This window comes from Myotis lucifugus, unplaced genomic scaffold (assembly GCF_000147115.1).
Source record: "Myotis lucifugus unplaced genomic scaffold, Myoluc2.0 scaffold_14, whole genome shotgun sequence".
NCBI classification, from domain to species: Eukaryota; Metazoa; Chordata; class Mammalia; order Chiroptera; family Vespertilionidae; genus Myotis; species Myotis lucifugus.
Window position 1 is genome coordinate 6,918,121 of NW_005871062.1, and position 19,903 is coordinate 6,938,023.

The following is a 19,903-nucleotide window of genomic DNA, read 5'->3' on the forward strand; positions in this document are numbered from 1 at the left end:
CCTGAATTACTATGATAAGAATTTAGGTGGGATACTGACATTTTGTGAGAGGTCATATGCTTCTATGAGTACAAAGCAGAAGACATAGATATCAGCAAATAGATAATCTTGGGTCTGCTACTTAACCTTCCTATGCCTTGTTTTATTTCAACTCTTAAGATATGGATAATATCATCCTCAAGATAGGACTGTTTTGAGGGTCAGATAAGGTACTATGTGACAGTGCCTGGCTTATGGAAACTGTTCCATAAACATTAGATGAAGTCAAGTAAAGTAGAATTGAAATTCAGCATGACCCTTAAATTACAGAAGTTGACATGAATGTGCAGGATTAATGTACTTCACTGAGGGAAAATGAATTCTCTGACAGAAGAGTAAATAACTATTACACAAGATGGGGGGGAAGACTGCTTATGCTCTAAATAAATATCAGAGTACCATACAAATATCAGAAGGCATTATGTAGAGAAAGCAAAAATTAAAAATCAGCATAAGTTAAATATTATTTACTGATACATTATTATCAAAATTCCGTAGGGCTTGTTTACAATTCTTTGTCTCAACTGTGTAACTTAAGCAAGACCATATACCCGGAGCCTGTCTTCTAGTGTGCAAAATCTAGATGTTTGGAAGAAGTTATCTCTAGTACCCCATCCAGCTCTAAAATTCTCAGACTCTAGCATTTTTAACTCAATGTAGAAACTCTTGTATTAAAAAACAACAACAAAGAACCCCAAACCCACTGCATTTATGTGCAACGAGCATTAGGAAATGCTACGGAAGAGCTATCTCAATATGGGCCACTAGGCATCAGAAAGGATATTACTGTAAGGGTGGGGTGCAGGGATGTGGGGGTGTGAATAGCTTTTTTCAATTCCCATTGAAGACAAAAGCAAGTGCACTTAAATTACATAAGGGAGGTCTTTCCATATACCTGGGGTGTGTAACCCAAAAATAGTTACCAAAGAGAGCTTGGGAAATCAGGTCCTTAGAAACAGCCGAGCAAAGGGTTTCAGCAAATGGCTCTGTGAAGGTCTTTCCAACCCATCGGCTCTCAGGCACACCTATATGCTAGGTGGGCTGTCGGGCCCCTCGCAGCTCTGTATCCTGACCTGGTTCTGGTTCCCCTCATTTCCACTCAATGTTACTAGGGAGTGTGACTCAGAGCCGAAGGGGTGTGCTAGATTCCTAGTTGCTCAATGTTTTATTACTAGCAATTAGGTGACATTGTGTGGTGCTAATGTGCTTTACAATGAGTTTTATTAGCTGCTTCTTGTAATTATTTTGAAGCACATTTGCTATTTCACCATTTTTTAAGATGGGAATGTTGACACCCAGAAAGATGAGAATACATTCAGAGATGGCACTGAAATGCATAACCTCCCAGGCTTGAGCCTTTAACTTGGTCTTATATCCATGTTACATAGTAAGTCCTATGAAGTCCTAATAGTTCCCCATTTAACAAACATGAGAACTGAAGCATGAGGGTATGAGCGGCAGGAAGTGGATAATCTGCATACCAGGGGACTTTCCCTTGCATATCCCAGAGATAGAAAGGGAATATAGGCAGTCCAGCCGAATGCTGTGAACATTTAGTGTCATCAGAATCATTGTAATAGAGGTAAACATGGTCTTTGGCCTGTGCCCAGGTATGTGAGCTGGGTGCCTAGGACCATGGAACTGTGGGAATATGTTCAACACACCCTTCCTTGACAAACCCAGAGTGGCTAAGGAAAAGATGTCATGCAGGACTGGTATTCAGAGAACCTGGGCTTCAGTCCTAGCAATGCTGTTAAACTTGCTGTGGGAATTTGGGAAAGTCCCTTCCTTTCTCTGTGCTGAGGCAAGTCTGCCTACAGGTGTTGGGGAGCAGGAGTTGTGGTCAGTTCTTTGGTGAACAGCCTCTTTCTGCTCCCATGGCACTGAGTGATGTGTGGATGCTTCTATGGCCAGTTGCTGTTGCAAGGTGGGTCTCACAGCATCTGAAGGATCATGAGTATCAGCATCATTCAGGGTTGTCTGAGCACATCCGGCACCACCAGGCCTGGCAATGACATGTACAGAGTGGGTATTCAGCAAGTGTCTGTTATAGGAATGCATTGGGCTCAGCTATGGGCAACAGATACCTGAAAAACAATGGTTTGGGCAGGATAGAAGTTTATTGTTCTACCACTGTGGTACAGAATAATGGCCTCACAAAAGATGTCCATGTCCTAACTCAATCCTGAACCTATGAATATTTTAGGTTGCTTGGAAAAGGGGCATTGAGGAGGCAGGTGGGGTTAAGCTTGCTAATAAACTGACATTAAAATCTGGAGGTAATCCTGTATTAGCTAGGTGGGCCTAAAGTAATCTCAAGGATCCTTAAAGGAGGAAGAGGGAATCTGAAGAAAGAATCAGAGTCATGGCAGCATGAGAAGGATTGGTACAACTTTGTTGGCTTTAAAGGTAGAAGAGACCGTGATCCAAGGAATGTGGGCAGCTTCTAGAAACTGGCAAAGACAGGGAAACATATTTTCCCTTAAGCCTCCAAAAGAGGATCTACCCTGCAGATATTCTGATCTTAGGCCAGTGAGATCCCTGTCAGAATTCTGATTTACAGGACTGTAAGATATATAAAAAAAATTGTGCCATTTTAAGCCATTAAGTTAGTGATAATTTGTTAAAGCAGCAATTAGAAACTAATACAAATTACCTAAAAAACATCTGAGTTAGGCAGCCTGAGATAGGGAGCTAGAGTCCCATGGATCAGAGACATAGATTCCTTCTCTCTTGTTGCTCTACTGATTTGCCTTCATGTGCAAGGTCACCCAAAGGACTAAGATGGCTGCTGTGGGAGCTCTAGCCATTACATCTGCAGTCTGAGTATGAGAAAGGATGAAAAGAGGAAAAGCGTTCCCCCTAAGCAGAGTTTCTGGAAGTCACACATATATCTGCTGACTTCTCACTGATGAGGACTTAGTCATATAGGCACACTAAGCTGCAGCAGAGGCTGGGAAATTCAGATGACTGATTTTGTGCCCTGTCAGAAACCAGGGTAGTTATTAAATAGGAGACACTGGGTACATAATAATGGCAGTCTCTCTCTCTCTCTCTCTCTCTCTCTCTCTCTCTCTCTCTCTTTCTCTCTCTCTCTCTCTCTCTCAAACAGGTTTGTTTGTTTTTTATAATTTTTTAAAATATATATTTTTATTGATTTCAGAGAGGAAGGGAGAAGGAGGGAGAGAGAGATAGAAACATCAATGATGAGAGAAAATCATTGATCAGCTGCCTCCTGCACACCCCCTACTGGGATTGCCTGCAACCCAGGCATGTGCCCTGACTGGGAATTGCACCTGGGGCCCTTCAGTCCACAGGCCGATGCTCTATCCACTGAGTCAAATCAGATAGGGCTAAAACAGATTTTTTAAGGATCTGAGTTCTACTCTCAAAACCTGATTTTGATGCACAGTGAAAAAGCACGTTATGGCCAGTGTGTCATTTACCTGTCTCCAAACCTTTCTTCTTGTCCTAACACAAACTCTTCAGCATTCCTCTCCACTTAGCTGCCTTTGAGAGCTTATCACTCTCTACCTTGACTGCCCCTGTCTTTGTTCAGGCAGAGGCGCAGCACCACTTGTCTGGATTTCCTCTAAAGCATACGGCGCTCTGTTGAGATAGATGAAGGAGGTATAATTATTCCCAACAAAGAATGAATCAGAATCATTCTGAATAAGAAGTTCAAGTGTGTGTGTCTGTGGGGAGTTCAACACATTTTGGTAAAGCTACAAAAGTGATTCTAATAAGAACCAGAGGTCTGGTGCATGAAATTCGTGCACTGGGGGGGTGGTGTCCCTCAGCCCAGCCTGTACCCTCTCCAATCTGGGACCACTCAGGGGATGTCCGACTGCCTGATTAGGCCCGATAAACTGGCAGTCGGACATCCCTCTCATAATCCGGGAATGCTGGCTCCCAACCACTCGCCTGCCTGCCTGCCTGCCTGATTGCCCCTAACCACTTCTGCCTGCTAGCCTGATCACCCCCTAACCACTCCCCTGCCAGCCTGATCGATGCCTAACTGCTCCCCTGCCAGCCCGATTGCCCCCAATTGCCCTCCCCTGCAAGACTGGTTGCCCCTAACTGCCCTCCCCTGCTGGACTGGTCACCCCTTACTGCCCTCCCCTGCAGGTCTAGTCGCCCCCAACTGCTCTCCCCTGCTGACCAGATCCCCTTAACTATCCTCCCTGCAGTCCTGGTCATCCCCAACTGCCCTCCCCTGCTGGCCTGGTCCCCCTAACTGTCCTCCCTGCAGGCCTGGTCGCTCCCAACTGCCCTCCCCTGGAGGCCTTGTCACCCCTAACAGCTCCCCTGCCAGCCTGGTTGCCCCTACTTCCTTCCCCTGCTGGCCTGGTCTCCCCCAACTGCCCTCCCCTGCCAGCCTGGTCGCTTCCAACTGCCCTTCCCTGCAGGCCTGGTCGCCCCCAACTGCCCTCCCCTGCAGGCCTGGTCCCCCTAACTGTCCTCCCTGCAGGCCTGGTCACTGCCAACTGCCCTCCCCTGCAGGCCTGGTTGCCCCCAACTGCCCTCCCCTCCTGGCCTGGTCGCCCCCAACTGTCCTCCTCTGCAGGACTGGTTGCCCCTAACTGCCCTCCCCTGCAGGCCTGGTTGCCCCCAACTGCCCTCCCCTGCTTGCCCAGTTGCCCCTAACTGCCCTCCCCTGCAGGCCTGGTCACCCCTAACAGCTCCCCTGCCAGCCTGGTTGCCCCTACTTCCCGCCCCTGCTGGCCTGGTCTCCCCAACTGCCCTCCCCTGCCAGCCTAGTCGCTTCCAACTGCCCTCCCCTGCAGGCCTGGTCCCCCTAACTGTCCTCCCTGCAGGCTTGGTCACCCCCAACTCCCCTCCCTGCAGGCCTGGTCCCCCCCACTTGCCCCCCTCCCCTGCAGGCCTGATCGCCCACAACTGCCCTCCCTTGCCGGCCATCTTGTGGCAGCCATCTTTGCCCACATGGTGGCAGCCATCTTGTTTGAGGGTGTGATGGTCAATTTGCATATTACCTCTTTATTATATAGGATGCTTTCTTACCCCATCTTCTGCCCCTGCTCCCCATGAGAGATAGAACAGTTACTTTTGATCTTGTGTACAAGTTATTTGTGTGTGTGCCTTTCTCTGCCCTCCTAGACTAAACCCTTAGAGTACTGGATTGTGTCTAACTCCTCTCTGTACTTCTAGCCTCTGGCAACTTGGACATGTCTCACATTCAAGAAGTGAAAGACAGACAAATGAGATGCTAGGACGGAGTGCATGCTGTAAATTAGGAAACATTGTTTTCTTCTTTTGCCCAGAGCCAAGGAATATTTAGAAAGCCCAACCTCTTGCCCCTGTGAGAGAGTGCACTTTTGATAAAGAGAATGCTTGCTTATATATTTTTTTTAAAGTTTCAGAGCAAAGGCCAAATGTTTCATAAAGCGAGCAGATGGGCCCTGCAGGTAGGGTTCACAGACTGCCTGGGATGCTTTCAACTGCCTGCACTCAGATTGGTGCTAGGGGCTAATGTCTCGCTCGTCTTGCCTCATTAGAAGGGCTTTCTCTTTCTAAGATGTGCTTCAGGAAAAGAAGAGAGAGAAATGAAGGGGAGAAAAAAGGACAGCTGCTAATTCGCCACTGGAGGGACATGGGTCTAAAGATGAAGAATGTCGCTGAAGAACTGACAGATCCATCTGACCTTTTATCTCTCTTTATGACTACTCCACACTCCCCTGTTAAGCTTCATTTCCTAGTAGGATCCTTCCAGAGAAAGGAGCTTGCCTTTCTTTCGCCTCCCCTAAGCTTGCAAAGGCATTTCTGATCTCTTTAGTTCCATGTAGCTGAGCAGGGCCACGACCTCTCTCTTTCCTGCTGCTCTGAGGAAGAACTGAAAGCAGAGAAGGTGACAGGCAGGTGAACCTACCATACAGTGGAAGTGGGGAGTGCTTTGTCCAGATTAGCATCCCAGAGAGTTGCAGGCTCTCCTCCCTGATTCTGGCCTCACTCTGGTTCACAGAGACAGCCTGAATCAGATGCAGTGGGCGTGCAGGGAAGGGAGGGAGAAATAGTATTGTAGTAGAGTTACCATTCCACACACTGAGAGGGCAGAGGAAGGGTGGCAACACTAAAAGTAACAATAAATAGTGGATAATTCCAAATCCACATACATAAACATTTTTGGAAGCCGTGCACAGAACTGGCTGGGACTCTGAAAGAAACTGGCTTGGGAAAAAACATTGTTACCGATTTTCCCCAAAGTGGGTGAGTAAAAATTTACCCAGTTGTTTGGAAAATATAATTGTGTCATTGTAATATTCTTTCTACTTCCTGCTGCTGAAAGAACACTTAATTTGAGGTTGTTTGGCTGTTGGTGCATTGGTTTTAAACTCAATTTCCTCCATCTCTCCACCCCCCAGGGAATAACACAGTTAAAAGGCAGCTCAAAGCAAGCCAAAAGGAGCTGTGATCTGCTCCAGGAGCTCTGGCCACACCATGAATTATTGGGCACCCTGGACCTTTCTCTTTTGAGTCATTAACAAGTGGAGGAAATGTCTAGTTTTTAAAACTGTAGCTTAGACTCTGGCCAGTGCAAATGTGTAGGCAATGTCAAATTAACAACAAAATCATCCCCTCCTCATGGGGATATGATGAGGTGGAAAAAGTAGGACTTTCCTAGAGAAATGACTCAACAGCGGCATTTGTCCAGGGAGATGTATATGCACCACACAGACACCGCTCCTCCAGCAAAGGTTGTTAGAGGTGTGCTCTAACAGAAACATAGGACTCTCAGAAGAACCTACAAGAAACCCTCTATCCTGTCTATGGACATACACCACGCCTGGAGTGACTTCTCATTAGGTGATGAGGGATGAGAAAAAGCCTCAATATGGGCTCTTTTAAAAAGTTCTATTATGCAAAAGAAGGAAAACATTGCACTCATGATGCAGAAAGAAGACACACATTTGGAAAGACGGTGGCACACAAGTTTGAAGTCGTTCCTGATATGCAGCCTTCTTTTTTTTTTTAAAAAAAATAGATTTTTATTGATTTCAGACAGGAAGGGAGAGGGAGAGAGAGATAGAAACATCAATGATGGTGATAGAGCCTGCAACCTGGGCATGTGCCCTGACCAGGAATTAAATTGTGACCTCCTGATTCATAGGTCAATGCTCAATCACTGAGCCACACTGGCTGGGCAGATATGCAACCTTCTTGCACATAGCTGCAAAATCTGGAGCCAGCCCCTCCAGAGAGTAAAATCACGTGAGTTGGAATGTAGCTGCTTTCACTGGACAAGCGCCTTGCTCTTGAAGCTGTAGGTGCCTTTCATCTTCAGTCTTGCCTCTGCCATCCCTGGAGCACGGACCCAATATTCATGGTCCAAGATGGTGGCCAGAATTCCAACCATGATGTTAATGTTCCAGAAAACATAAAAATGCTTACTGAGCTGGTCATTACTAAGTGATACTGATTGCTCAATAAGTGGGACCACACATCTAAGCAGCCTTAGAAACTGTGTTTAAAGCTAATCCATTCATGGGGGGAGAAAAGAGTTCATTTCCTGGCTTATGTTGCCCATTGGTTAGAAGATTACTCCACAGAATGTTTAATCCCCTGCACTTCTAGCCTGTGCATGCATATTTTGGTATACTGACCTGGTCCTGCAGCAGTGTTAATAAGAAAGCGCTGGGATAGGAGATAGGCAGTGTTCAGTGTGAACAAGAGATTGTCAATTTGAACCTATGTAGTTCACCAGAATCTACATAAAACTGAAACAAGAAACATGTGGGTCCAAGGGGATCTGCCCTGGTACAAGGGGTGGACTGTATTAGACATCTACTATGCACTCCTTGCATATCTGTTCTTTGTCTTTATCTTCTTCCCATACTACAATAGGATATAATCTTTGTAAGAAATAGATGTTCTCAGTTTTGTTTTGTTTTTCTTTTTATGAGGGGAGATAAATTTCAAGCAGTCAGATCTTCTTCAGGATGATCTTGAAGCCATAATTGAGACTTATTATATTTCTCTTTAACTAGTCTTTCTGAATTTTTCTCTCCTTGGCCAGTACTTCAGCTGGTCTGGTTTGTATGCCCATGGAGTGACCAGTTACATATCTCACTTTAACGTCACAATATAATCTCCAGCCACACTCATGCTACCACTGGCTTAGTTCAGATCTGCTTCTTCTCTTTTTTTTAAGCTATAGCAATCAGCTTTTAACTGATCTCTCAAGCTTTGATCTCTTCAACTCTCCATTTCATATACACATCTATTACTAGGTGAAAATTTTACAAAACTACAGCCTGTTCTATATGATCACACACACACACACACACACACACACACACACACACACACAAATGGCTCCCTCTTGTATCTGACTTTTTTAGTTGCACATTTAAGACCCTTGTTAATTATGATCTGACCCCTACCGGATTCCCCAGCACTACGTCCTCTTTCAGCACTCTATCTAATCCTATCTTCTCTAATCGTAGGCACCTACTCTGATTCTATGCTTTCCTGCTATCATGCCCTTTCTCATGCTGTTCTTATCACACGTGTGCATATTCAAATTCTACTTATCTTCCAAAACCCAACACAATGAAGACGCTTACTAAAGTGGGGACTGAAGGATAGAGTCAGTTAGAAATTGAGGAGAAGACATCCAGGGCCATCCCAAGGCAAGAAGGGAGGTCGGTCAATAGCCAGTTTAGGCATCCCTTGCTGGGCATCCTACTCTCTCTAACACCTTAATCATAGTGCTCTTCTTTTGAATTTTTTTTTAACACGCTTCTCTGGTTTTGATACATCATTCATTACTTAGGTCAAAGTCTTCAGAAGGACCCACAGATTTAATGCTACAATTAAGTATGCAGTATTTTAGACTAACAGGATAAAAATAATTTCTGTGAATTCTTTGATTTATAAGGGAAATCACACAATTAGACTCTCAAGCTTAATTGACTATATCACCTTTGTTCTATTTTTTTTGATAGACCAACTCAATAGAGAGATTTGAAAGGCTTTACATATATTTGAGAGACTTTATTAGAATTTTTCATGTGAGCATATTCAACAAACTAGCAACAATTAGATTAGCTAGTATATTCTAGGCACTGTAACAGTGGTTAATAAGACACACACTTTGCCACTAAGGGCATAAACAGTAGTCAATAAAATAGACAAGTGAGTAGGAAGTTAAAAATAAGAGGAAAAATTGTTCTATGGGACTATTTAGGTGGCCAGCAAGGGGATGGGAATGTGTGACACCTGGATAGGGAATTAGAAATAATGACAGGCAAGTTGTGTCAGCCTAAAAGTAGGCCTCTGTGTCAATCATTTTTTCCTTTCTTTCTTTAGTCATCATTCAGTCATTCAGTTTTGTTTCTTTGTATTGCACACCTGTGGCAGAATAGGAACTGTGGCAGGTGATTCAACTTTCATTTCCAAACCTTTTATTCCTAATCACCTTCAAACAACGGTGGCCATTTGACCCAGTTCTAGCCAATAAGGTAAAAGGGTAAAATTGCTGTAGGGGGTCCCAAAATATTTTTATTCCCTCACATAGATGCCAACATTTTCCTTTCCTCATTCTTTTCACTGGGTTACATGTATGATGGTTGTAGCTTCAGCAGCCAGTATGTAACCATGAGGAAAAAGCCCAGGCAATTTCAACTTAATAGAACTGTAGTGACTTTATCAAGCCACTAATGACATGAGCATCAATTACTTCTGTATATTTTATGTGAGAAAAATAAACTTCCATTTGTTTAAGTCATTGTAGTTAAATTTTCTGTTACTTGCAACTGAAAGCATTCTTAACAAAGTTAGGTGTGTGCTTTGGGCCAGGCCTTTTGTTGGTGAGATCTTAATAAAGTCGCCTGTTGCAAACAGTTTAAAAGTTGAGACCCCACCACAAAGGAGCAGGTGATGTCATCTCTTCAGTTGCTCCTCTTGGTGAATGAGGCAGAAAGATTTATAATTGGGAGACTGGGACAAGAGTTATAGGTGTCTGCTTCCCCTGTCTTAGCGCTGCCGTATATTTCTTTAATGAAGTGTGAGACCAGAACTCCATAAATTCACATAGTAACAGCAGTGGGCAGCAGCTCGTCAGAGGAGCTATTCAGGGAGCACAGCATCACTCTTTGCGTATTGGAGAAGTTCACAGCTGGTTAAAAATAGGCTTGGAGAGAAGTCGCTTTTAGACCACAGCTCATTTTGGATTTCTCTGGAGCCCCATTCTGGGCCACAGTGTATTTCCTTTTTCTTTTCGGTCGAGTAAAAGCGCCCAGGTGGTTCAGAGACAATACATGAATGGTTATCTTTAGGTCTGTTGTGCACTGAAAGCAGAACTAGGGAGAAATAACAGGACCCCCTGGGGACATGGAGCGTTACAGCTTCAAGTGCCTACACCGAATGAGCCTTTACTATGGGCCAGGCTTTGGGCTTTAAATCCTCAGAACACCCCTATGAGAAAAATACTAGTAATCACCTCGTTTCTCTGATGAGGAACAGGAGGTTCAGAGCAGATCAGCAATTTATTTCAGGTCTCACAGCTAGGAAGTAGCAGGACCAGGTCTGTCGGATTTCATTCAGAGCCTGTGCTCTTAGCCTCCACTCATGCTGGTTAGGCAGGCTTTCTGCATCACTTCATTTGGATCCCTCAGTGCAGCCTTGTGAAGAAGACAGGGCAGGGAGACAACCCATTTTACAGAGGAGAAAACTGATGGCCAGTGAAATGATTTGACCAGGTCAAGCAATCCATGCACAGTAAAACTAGCACTGGAACCACACTTTCTGACTCTTGAGTTCTCTGCTCTTCCAGTACAAGGTGAGTGCTCAAGGCGCTTAGTTCTGAGAGAACATTCTGCATTTTTGTGGGTTGACTTTTGAGAGTAAAAAGCAGGCCCTATATCAAGAAACCAAATATCCTGATTTATTCAGTCTCTTGATAAGGTTCTCTCTTGTATTATATTTGGTACTGACATTTAAAATTCCAAATATAATATCGTTTTCACTGTTAATTTAACAGCCCTTCAAAATAATGAGAGGAGAGTGAGCTGGAAGGGCCAGACTCTTTAATAGGGGACTGCTAATTTTACTGATAGACCTAGCAAAATATCTCTTTGAACATTCAAATTATTCAGTGAGAAGGAAGCTGAGAATTAGCTGATAAGGGGCAGGAATAGGTATTGTACATGTGAATATTATTTTAAACACCTGAGTTTTGAAAAATAAAAGTGGTCTGCCCACATTTTCAAGCACAGTGGTAATCAAAAAAGAGCTCCATGGAGGTAATAATAACTTGCATTTAAATGTGGCTTGTCTCTGAAGAGCTCCAAGCACTCTATAATCATTTCCTGATTATGTTTTTCAAAACGTCCTGATTCAAAAAGTTACAAAGTTTATATCTTAGCAGTCTGGCCTCAGTTTCCTCTGGGAATTTGACATGAAAAATCAGGCTCTTATCTAAACTCAGTGCCCAAACCTTCCCCACTCTCTCCACCCACTCCTTCCCTTCTCCCCAGGCACCTGTCCTTGTCTTTCTACTACCCTGCTAGCCTTTTTTTTTTCTTTCTAGATCTAACTGGTTGCTCTCACAACATAGAACCATACAACATTTTAATTAGAAGAGTTTCACTCCAGTGAGCTGGAGGCAGAGCAAATAGTTGCAGGTGAGGTTGGGGGAGGGTCCCTTTAGTCAGAGTGGTTCCATTTTTATCTGCTTTTATACATTGGAGATCTGCATGAGATTTTATCTTTAAAAAGGATTCTTGCTGGGGTTTTGTTTGTTTGTTTTGTTTTGTTTTGTTTTTAATTGAATCTGCCAGTCCAGTCTAACCCCTTCATTTTGCTGATGGAAAAACTGATGCCCTGAGCAGGGGAGGAACTTGTTCAAGGTGCCACTCCAGCTGTTTGGTGGCCCATCTGTCCTTGAGCCCTGGTCTCTGGGTGCCAGTCTGGGGCACATGGCAGACCACCAAATTGCTTCACCCACAGCTGTCATTTTCACTGACATAGCCCCAGTCCCACGTATCGACCCACAGCTTTGCGCTCACACCTAGTGTGGTTTGAATGCTCCTGATAGAACAAAATCTATTTCTTTCTTAGAGTTAAAGGGACTCATTTTACTGGGGAACATCAGACTGGACTGTGCAGGAAGGAGCAGGTAGAATTAGTATGTGCCATTTTCACCTAGTCCCAAAATGCTTCTCCACCTCAACTAGGTCATGAAGAAAAAAAGTGCAAGTACAAACTCACATATATTTATATAGCTACTGCCTCCCAGTGAGCGCAAAGCGTGTGTGCGCGCGCACACACACACACACACACACACACACACGCACACTTTATTCCATATCAGTTCTCCTAGGGCGAAAGAAGGGCAGTTGTTACCAATCTCATTTTGTAGTAAGAAAATCAAGGCACAGAATAAACTGATCTTAACTCGGATCATGGCCTGAATTGGAGGTCTTGGCATAAGAATGTCTAAACATTTTTTCTGTCCTATTGTGCTTGAGAAGCAGTGTATAGGAAGTTGAGGACTCAAGCCCTAGACCTGTGTTGGGCTGTGACCTTGGGCAAGTGCTTCACCCTCAGAGCCTCAGATGGCAAATGGATAGAAGAGTGGGTGTTGGCTCTTTCCTCTCTATGACTTCTTTCCTTTTACTGAAAGTTATGTGTGGAGAGGTTAAAAGGAGCAGGAATGAGTCTGGAGCAGCTCACCTGGATGGGATGTGGCTGCCCCTGGCATCCCTAAGCCTGGGTATTCAGCCTTTGTGTGTAGTGGGCATTCTGTGGTGTAGTTTTCTTGGGGCCTGGTTCAGATAATATACCAAGGGTTGGGGCTGCTCCATAAAGGGAATCCAAGTCTCAGATGCTGCTACATAATCCTGGGGCTGACAGTGAGAATGGGGTGTGTTTATGTGTGTTGGGAGGAGTTGGGTTGGGGAGGAGTGTTCAGTGGGTGGTGTGTAATGGGCCCAAACTCTAGGGCATGAAGTTGTCTGAGTGATTCTGCTGATAGAGGCTTGCCACCCCGGCTTCAAGGAGGTGATCCAGGAGCAGTATGAGGGAACCCCACCCAGAAGTGCCCTGGGAGATAGTAATTTTGAGCTACTCTTAGTTTACTTCCCTTTCACTATCCCCAGAATATTAGCTACCCTGACCCTACTCCAAAGAAGATATACAAGTAACCAATAAACACAAGAGAAGATGCTCAATATCACTAAATAGGAAAATGCAAATACAAAGTTATACCACTTCCCACTCGCCATAATGGCTATAATTCTAAAAAATGAAAAATACAAGTGTTGGCAAGGATGAGGAGAAATGGAATCCTCGTATGTAGCTGGTGGAAATGTAAAATGGTGCAGCAACCATGCAAAAACAGTTTGATGATTTCTCAACAAGTTAAACAGAATTCATATGATCCAACAATTCCACTCTTACGTATATACCCAAGAGAGTTGACTACAGGGACTCAGATACTTGTACAACAATGTTCATAGCTGCATTATTGACAATAGTCAAAATATAGAAAAACCAAATGTCCATCAACAGATAAATGAATAAACAAATTGTAGTGTATACCTACAATAGAGTATTATTCAGCCATAAAAAAGAAAGAACTACTGTAGCTTTAGAATCATGCATTAGATAAGATCAGATTAGATTAGGATTAGAATGAGAAAGAGAGCCCTAGCTTGTTTGGTTCAGTGGATAGAGTGTCAGCCTGCAGACTGAGGGGTTCAGGGTTCAATCCAGGTTAAGGGCACATGCCTGGGTTGCGGGCTCAATCCCCAGTGGGGGGCAGCCGATCAATGATTCTCTCTCATTGTTGATGTTTCTATCTCTCTTTCCCTCCCTTCCTCTCTGAAATCAATAAACCCCCCCCCCCCCCACACACACACACCAAGAGAGAGAACAACACCTGACCCTAACATTTGTAAAGTCCAAGGTTAGTGTACAAAAAATGAAGCCCTTGGCTTGTAGCTTGTCTTTTCCTTTTTCCCACCCTTGCTTGCTAATGTCTTGTAAGTGCCTGACATGTATGCATGTGGCTCCAGCCTCATGACAAAGATCCATCCACACCCAATCAATCCCTACCCCAGCTCATGTCTGCACCCTGCTCACAGCTGCCCCTTGGCCCAGGGCTATCCATACTAGCATCAGGGTTTGTCCTCCATCGGACAGACCTGGGGAAGCAAGGTCCTAGAGGTGGGTTTAGGGCCATGTGGGCAGTGAATTCTGGAGTTCTGGGTTCAGAGAGGGTGGCCTAGAAGCTGAAGATGTCTCTGAGTGGGCATGTCTCCTAGACACTTTGGAGAGGAGAACTCCTGAGCCTAAGGGCTCAAAAGTGCGAGGTCCCGCTGGTCAGGGGCCTGGGTGCTCTAGTCTAGAGCAGGACCAAAAGGAACTATGATTTATCAAGCCAGGCCATGGAAGGCACTTCTTGTTTATTATTTGATTCTTATCACAATCTGAGAAAGTATTACTTGCCTCATTTTACAGATGGGACCCAGGAAAGTAAAGTGAGTTATTTAAGGCCACACAGTGAGTAAGAGGCAATGATTCCACCATCTGTGCTCTTTTTGAGAACTGTGTTTTTCAAAAGGTGTGTTTTCCACAGGACAACTGAAGAAGGCACCAGAAAATTCTAAGAATGCTTTCTAGATAGAGGTGGTATTTTTTGCCATCAGAAGCCAGGCCATATCGAATGCTAGTTAGGCTCTTGTCCTCATATTTGCTTCGAGTGTCTTTTTTAAAAATTCTTATCTGAGGATATGTTTTTAATACTTTTTAAAAGGAAGAACAGAGAGAGAAACATTGATGTGAAAAAGAAACATCGATTGTTTGCCTCATATGCTCCTCGACCAGGAATCGAACCTGCAATCTTTCGGTGCATGGGACGATGCTCCAACTAAGACGCGAGGCCAGGGCTCGCTTGCAGTGTCTTTTGCAAGCTTCCTCTGCTTGCTGGCCCTCCTCCCCCAGCAGTCCAGGTTGACAGTCTGACAGTGAGTTGAGGTGCAGCCACATCTGTCTGGGACCACACAGCCTTCTGTCTAAACACTCACACTCAGCACAGCTGTGCAAAAGTCACCCTTGAGTTCTCTGGTAAACAATGCAGGGTGGTTGCCTTGGTATCTTTCCATCCCTCTCGGTCTCTTAGGAGATTATCCACATCATAGTCCAGAGCTGAGAAACCTCTGAGCAGCACAGTGAGATGAACTAAACCAGAACTTCCCTTGTTCCTTATAAGAAGAATTTCCCATTCTCTTAAGGTGCCTTGGTTTCCTTGTTTGGAAACAGGGCAGGTAGGTACTAACATCATATGCTGAAGTGCTTTAAAATGTCTTCTTGTTGTTGCTATTTAAATAATCAGAGCTGTTCAAGTTTGGAAGGGGAGAATGGTTTACCTGGGAGGTAGTGAGTTCCCCTAAACTGTGGATTTTTAAACAGATGACAAAAGACTTGGCAATGGTGTGTGGAAGATCTAAGAACTATCTGACCTCTTAAGTATTTTTTTAAGCTTTATGACTAAATTATAAATATTCTTCATTATGAAAGAAGAGAAATTGTGTTAAGTACCACGAAGAGGCACAAGTTGGGTCCTTATAAAGATATCATGTAGAAAAGAGGTTGTTTCTGACTTGGGGAGTGGAAGGAGGCTTTATGGAAGGATGTCATCTGAATCTGGCCTGGGAAAATGGCTAGAAGTTGATGAGAAAAACAGCAGGACCAAAGGTGTGAGGGGTGGGGCAGCAATTCATGAAGACCATTTGTATAGTTAAATGCAATTAGTTTATTCTTTTGGAAATGTGATGTAGAAAGTGGAAAATATTGCTGATTTAGTAACTTGAAGTTAAATGAGAAGATGGAAGGTTTTTTAGTGTAAGACAGCTTTATATTATTCTGCAAAACAGGGGAAATTATCAGTTTATTTTCTTGCTTGATTTTTAAGCAAAAGAGCAATATAATAGTCCTTAATGCTATTCACTGAATATTTCTGGGTCCACACCTTCTGAATACATTATAGGATCACAGGTCCTGGCCACCTGTGGGTGGGGCCATGAGATCAGTTCTGCCTAATAAGCTATGAGCTTTTGCCACCTCCAGGCAAGCACTTAATTATCAATGTGAGACCATAGACTCTCCTCTCTTCTATAGCTTCAGCGATGCTTCTGACTATGGCTGGTTCATCAGCCTGGGTCTCAGAGTGGAGAAAATCCTATCTAATAATAGAGACACATGGTAATTAGCCGTACCTCTGCTACCCCTCCCCATTGGCTAATCAGGGCGATATGCAAATTAACTGCCAACCAAGATGGCGGCTGGCAGCCAGGCAGCTTGAAGCTAACAGGAGGCTTGCTTGCTCCAGTGACAGAGGAAGCCAACGTTCCCCGCTGGCTGCTGCCGGCCTCTGAGCTTGCAGTTTGAAACATTGTTACAAATATAGAAGCTAAACAAAACCCCAGAAACCTGCTTTCAGCCAGCCGGGATCTCAGAACTGGAGTTGAAACAGTGTTTCGATTATAGAACCCAAACAAACCAGATACCTGCTTTCAGCAGCCAAGGCCTCAGAGCTGGAGCCAAGCCTCAGAGCTAAAGCTGGCCCAGAATAAAAAAAAGAAAAAGGAAAAAAGGACAGGTTGGGAGCTTCAGTCACCCGCCAGCCTGAAAACGGCCCTCAGCCCCTCACCGACTGGCCAGGCACCCCAGTGGGGACCCCCACCCTGATCCAGGACACCCTTCAGGGCAAACCAGCCGGCCTCCACCCATGCACCAGGCCTCTATCCTATATAGTAAAAGGGTAATATGCCTCCCAGCACCGGGATCAGCGGAGCCACGAGGCCTCCCCGGCACCGGGATCAGCATGACAGGGGCAGCGACCAAACCCCCTGATTGCCCTGTGGCTCTGTGTGTGACAGGAGGCGGGGACACAACCTCCCTATCCGCCCTGCTCTGTTCATGACAGGGGAAGGTGCCCCAACCCCCCTGATGAGCCCTGCTCTGTGCGTGACAGGGGGTGGCGCCGCAACCTCCCCATCGACTCTGCCTTGAGTGTGACAGAGGGCGGTGCCCCAACCCCCCAATCGGCTCTACCCTGAGCATGACTAGGGGTGGCATCGTAACCTCCCGATCCGTCCTGCTCTGTGCATGACAGGGGGCGGTGCCCCAACTCCCCAATCGGCCCTGCTCTGAGCCCGACCAAGGGCTGCACCTAGGGATTGGGCCTGCCCTCTGCCACCCGGGAGCAGGCCTAAGCCAGCAGGTTGTTATCTCCCGAGGGGTCCCAGACTGCGAGAGGGCACAGGCCGGGCTGAGGAACCCCCCCTTCCCCCGGAGTGCACAAATTTTGTGCACCGGGCCTCCAGTGTATATATAAATATATATGCATTTATACACACATCTAACACCAAAAGTAGAAGCCAAACTCTTGGAGAGGAAGGCTAACATCTAACTATCTGTCAGAGTGGATCTAGCACTACACTTTCTGCCAGGAAGGTGTTCAATCATCCTATATAATAAAAGGGTAATATGCAAGTCGACCGAATGACAGAACGAGTGGTTGCTCTGACGCGCACTGACCATTAGGGGGCAGATGGTCAGTGCAGGACCTGCCCCCTGGTGGTCAGTGTGCTCCCACAGGAGTAGTGCCATTCAGCCACAACACCTGGCAAGCACAGTGATGGTGGCAGGAGCCTCTCCTGCCTCTGCTGCAGGGCTAAGGATGTCCGCTCCTTGTGAGGAGCGGGCCTAAGCCACCTAAGCCATCAGTCGGACATCCCCCAAGGGCTCGGCTCCTGGACTGCTAAAGGGTGCAGGCCGGACTGAGGGATGCCCCCTCCCTCCCACGGAGTGCACAAATGTTGTGCATTGGGCCTCTAGTAATGATATAAAGCTGAATCCTCAGGTGCCAAAGATGGACTTGTAGTGAGAGTGAGAAATAAGCCCTTGCTGTTTAAGTCCCAGGAATGTTGGGTTTCTCTGTTGCTGTAGCATAGCCTAACCCAGTGGTTGGCAAACTGCGGCTCGCGAGCCACATGTGGCTCTTTGGCCCCTTGAGTGTGGCTCTTCCACAAAATACCGACTTCTGTGCATGGGCCACGAAGTTTCAATCACACTGTACATGCACGCCCGCACGTGGTATTTTGTGGAAGAGCCACACTCAAGGGGCCAAAGAGCCGCATGTAGCTCATGAGCCGCAGTTTGCCGACCACTGGCCTAACCTATCCTGGCTGATACAAGTAACAAGGTCAGGCTTGTATTTTAGGAGTATTAAGCTTGCTGTGGTATGCAAGATAGATTGTCTTTAGGAATTATTGGAGGCAGGAAGAAGAGTTAGGGGAGAGTGCAATAGGCCAAACAAGGGATCATGAACATGTGATAGAGGCCAGTGGGGAGTGGCCAGGGAGATGGAGGGGAAGGCGACTTTGAAAACAGAGTAGTCACAGGACCTGGCAAACAATTAGATTTATCGGCAGACAGATTTTTTTGTAATAATAGTAGTACGGTTTATTAAGCTGGGTCTTAGTACAGGTGCTGGGGCTTGCCCATGATGCTCTTGATGTACAAAGCTCTAACATTCTGCCAGTTGTTTTTGAGCAATGACACCAGGAAATTGACAGTTAGGTGGATGTTGTACACAGCTCATCATCTGTCATCTTCACATGGCCAACAGCAATTGCCAGACACAGCACCCTCTTCACCTGAAACTTGATTGTGGATTTCACCTCATTGACTTTGGCCACCATTTTCTCATTGTGGGTCAACAAGGAAGGGAGCTTGCCTGCCTTATTCAGGCCTAGGCCCAGGTTTATGGGATCTGCTTGATCAGAGACTCTGAAGCCAAAAAGGCATAGTACTTCTTGGCCAGCTTCTTGACCAGTTTCTTATTCTTGTTGAGTTTCTTCAGCCTCTCGATGTCCATGTGGGAGATGTCCATGGCCTTGGCCTCATCACAGTGCTGCTGGGCCCCCAGAACACATACAGAGAACTTGGGCTGGAGAGTGGACTTAAGCTTGACAGTGCATTTGTCCTTGTGAAGGTCATAGTTCTTCAGGCTGATCTGCAGCTCCACCATCTTCAAAAGCGTCCAGTGCTGTGCTGGTTCCCATGCAGGACCTCCCGCACCACCTTGTACAAGGTATTATGGGAGACTTTGCTACTCATGGTTCTTCACGCTGCAACAACCAGAAAAGACTCTGCAGACAGATTTTTGATTACTTTCAGTGTCCCACTCGGGTACAACAAGCAGGATTGCCTAAAAATATCCCTGGAATCCATTCTGGATTGCCTGGACAATTAATTATTTGGGATCAGAGGCTCCCACTTCTCCCAGCAGGAGGAGCTGCACCCAAATTCAGCTTCTGATGGGACTTGGCATAGGTTTCCTCTTTCAGGTAGGGGGGTCTGCTTCTGAACCCAACTTCTTGTGGTCCCTAGGATTCACAGGCACATTAGAGAGTAAGCTTTCTTAGGTAGCTCCTATAAATATCAAAATTCAGTGGCATATAAAAGCCAGAAAGTCGGGCACCCATGCAATCCACAGTCTCCCTTACCCCCAATGCATGCTCTCAAGTGTGACCTTTAAAAGGAAACAGGCAGCTATGCCAGATCTAGCAGGGTTTCCTCACCCATAACAAAGTAAGAGATTGGTCCACATGCCTTCTGCTGCTGTCCTTTACTTTGTCAGCTTTCCTAGTAGACCTTGCTCTGTAACCCACAGCATGTCCTGAGCCCTGTTGCATGTTGACAACAAAGGGACTCATCATGCATAGCCACCACAGTACAGGTTCACTGTAAAGCTCCTCAGACTAGGGAGATGGGAGAACAGCCATGCAGAGGGCCTGGCAGATGTGCCTTGGGCCCCAAGTCAAACAGGAAGACT

General features: G+C 45.6%; 1 pseudogene; it reads right to left on the reverse strand.

Moving 5' to 3' along the window:
- Positions 1–18,543: 18,543 nt before the first annotated feature.
- LOC102425300 lies at positions 18,544–19,185 on the reverse strand (annotated as a pseudogene).
- Between the last annotated feature and the right edge of the window lie 718 nt (positions 19,186–19,903).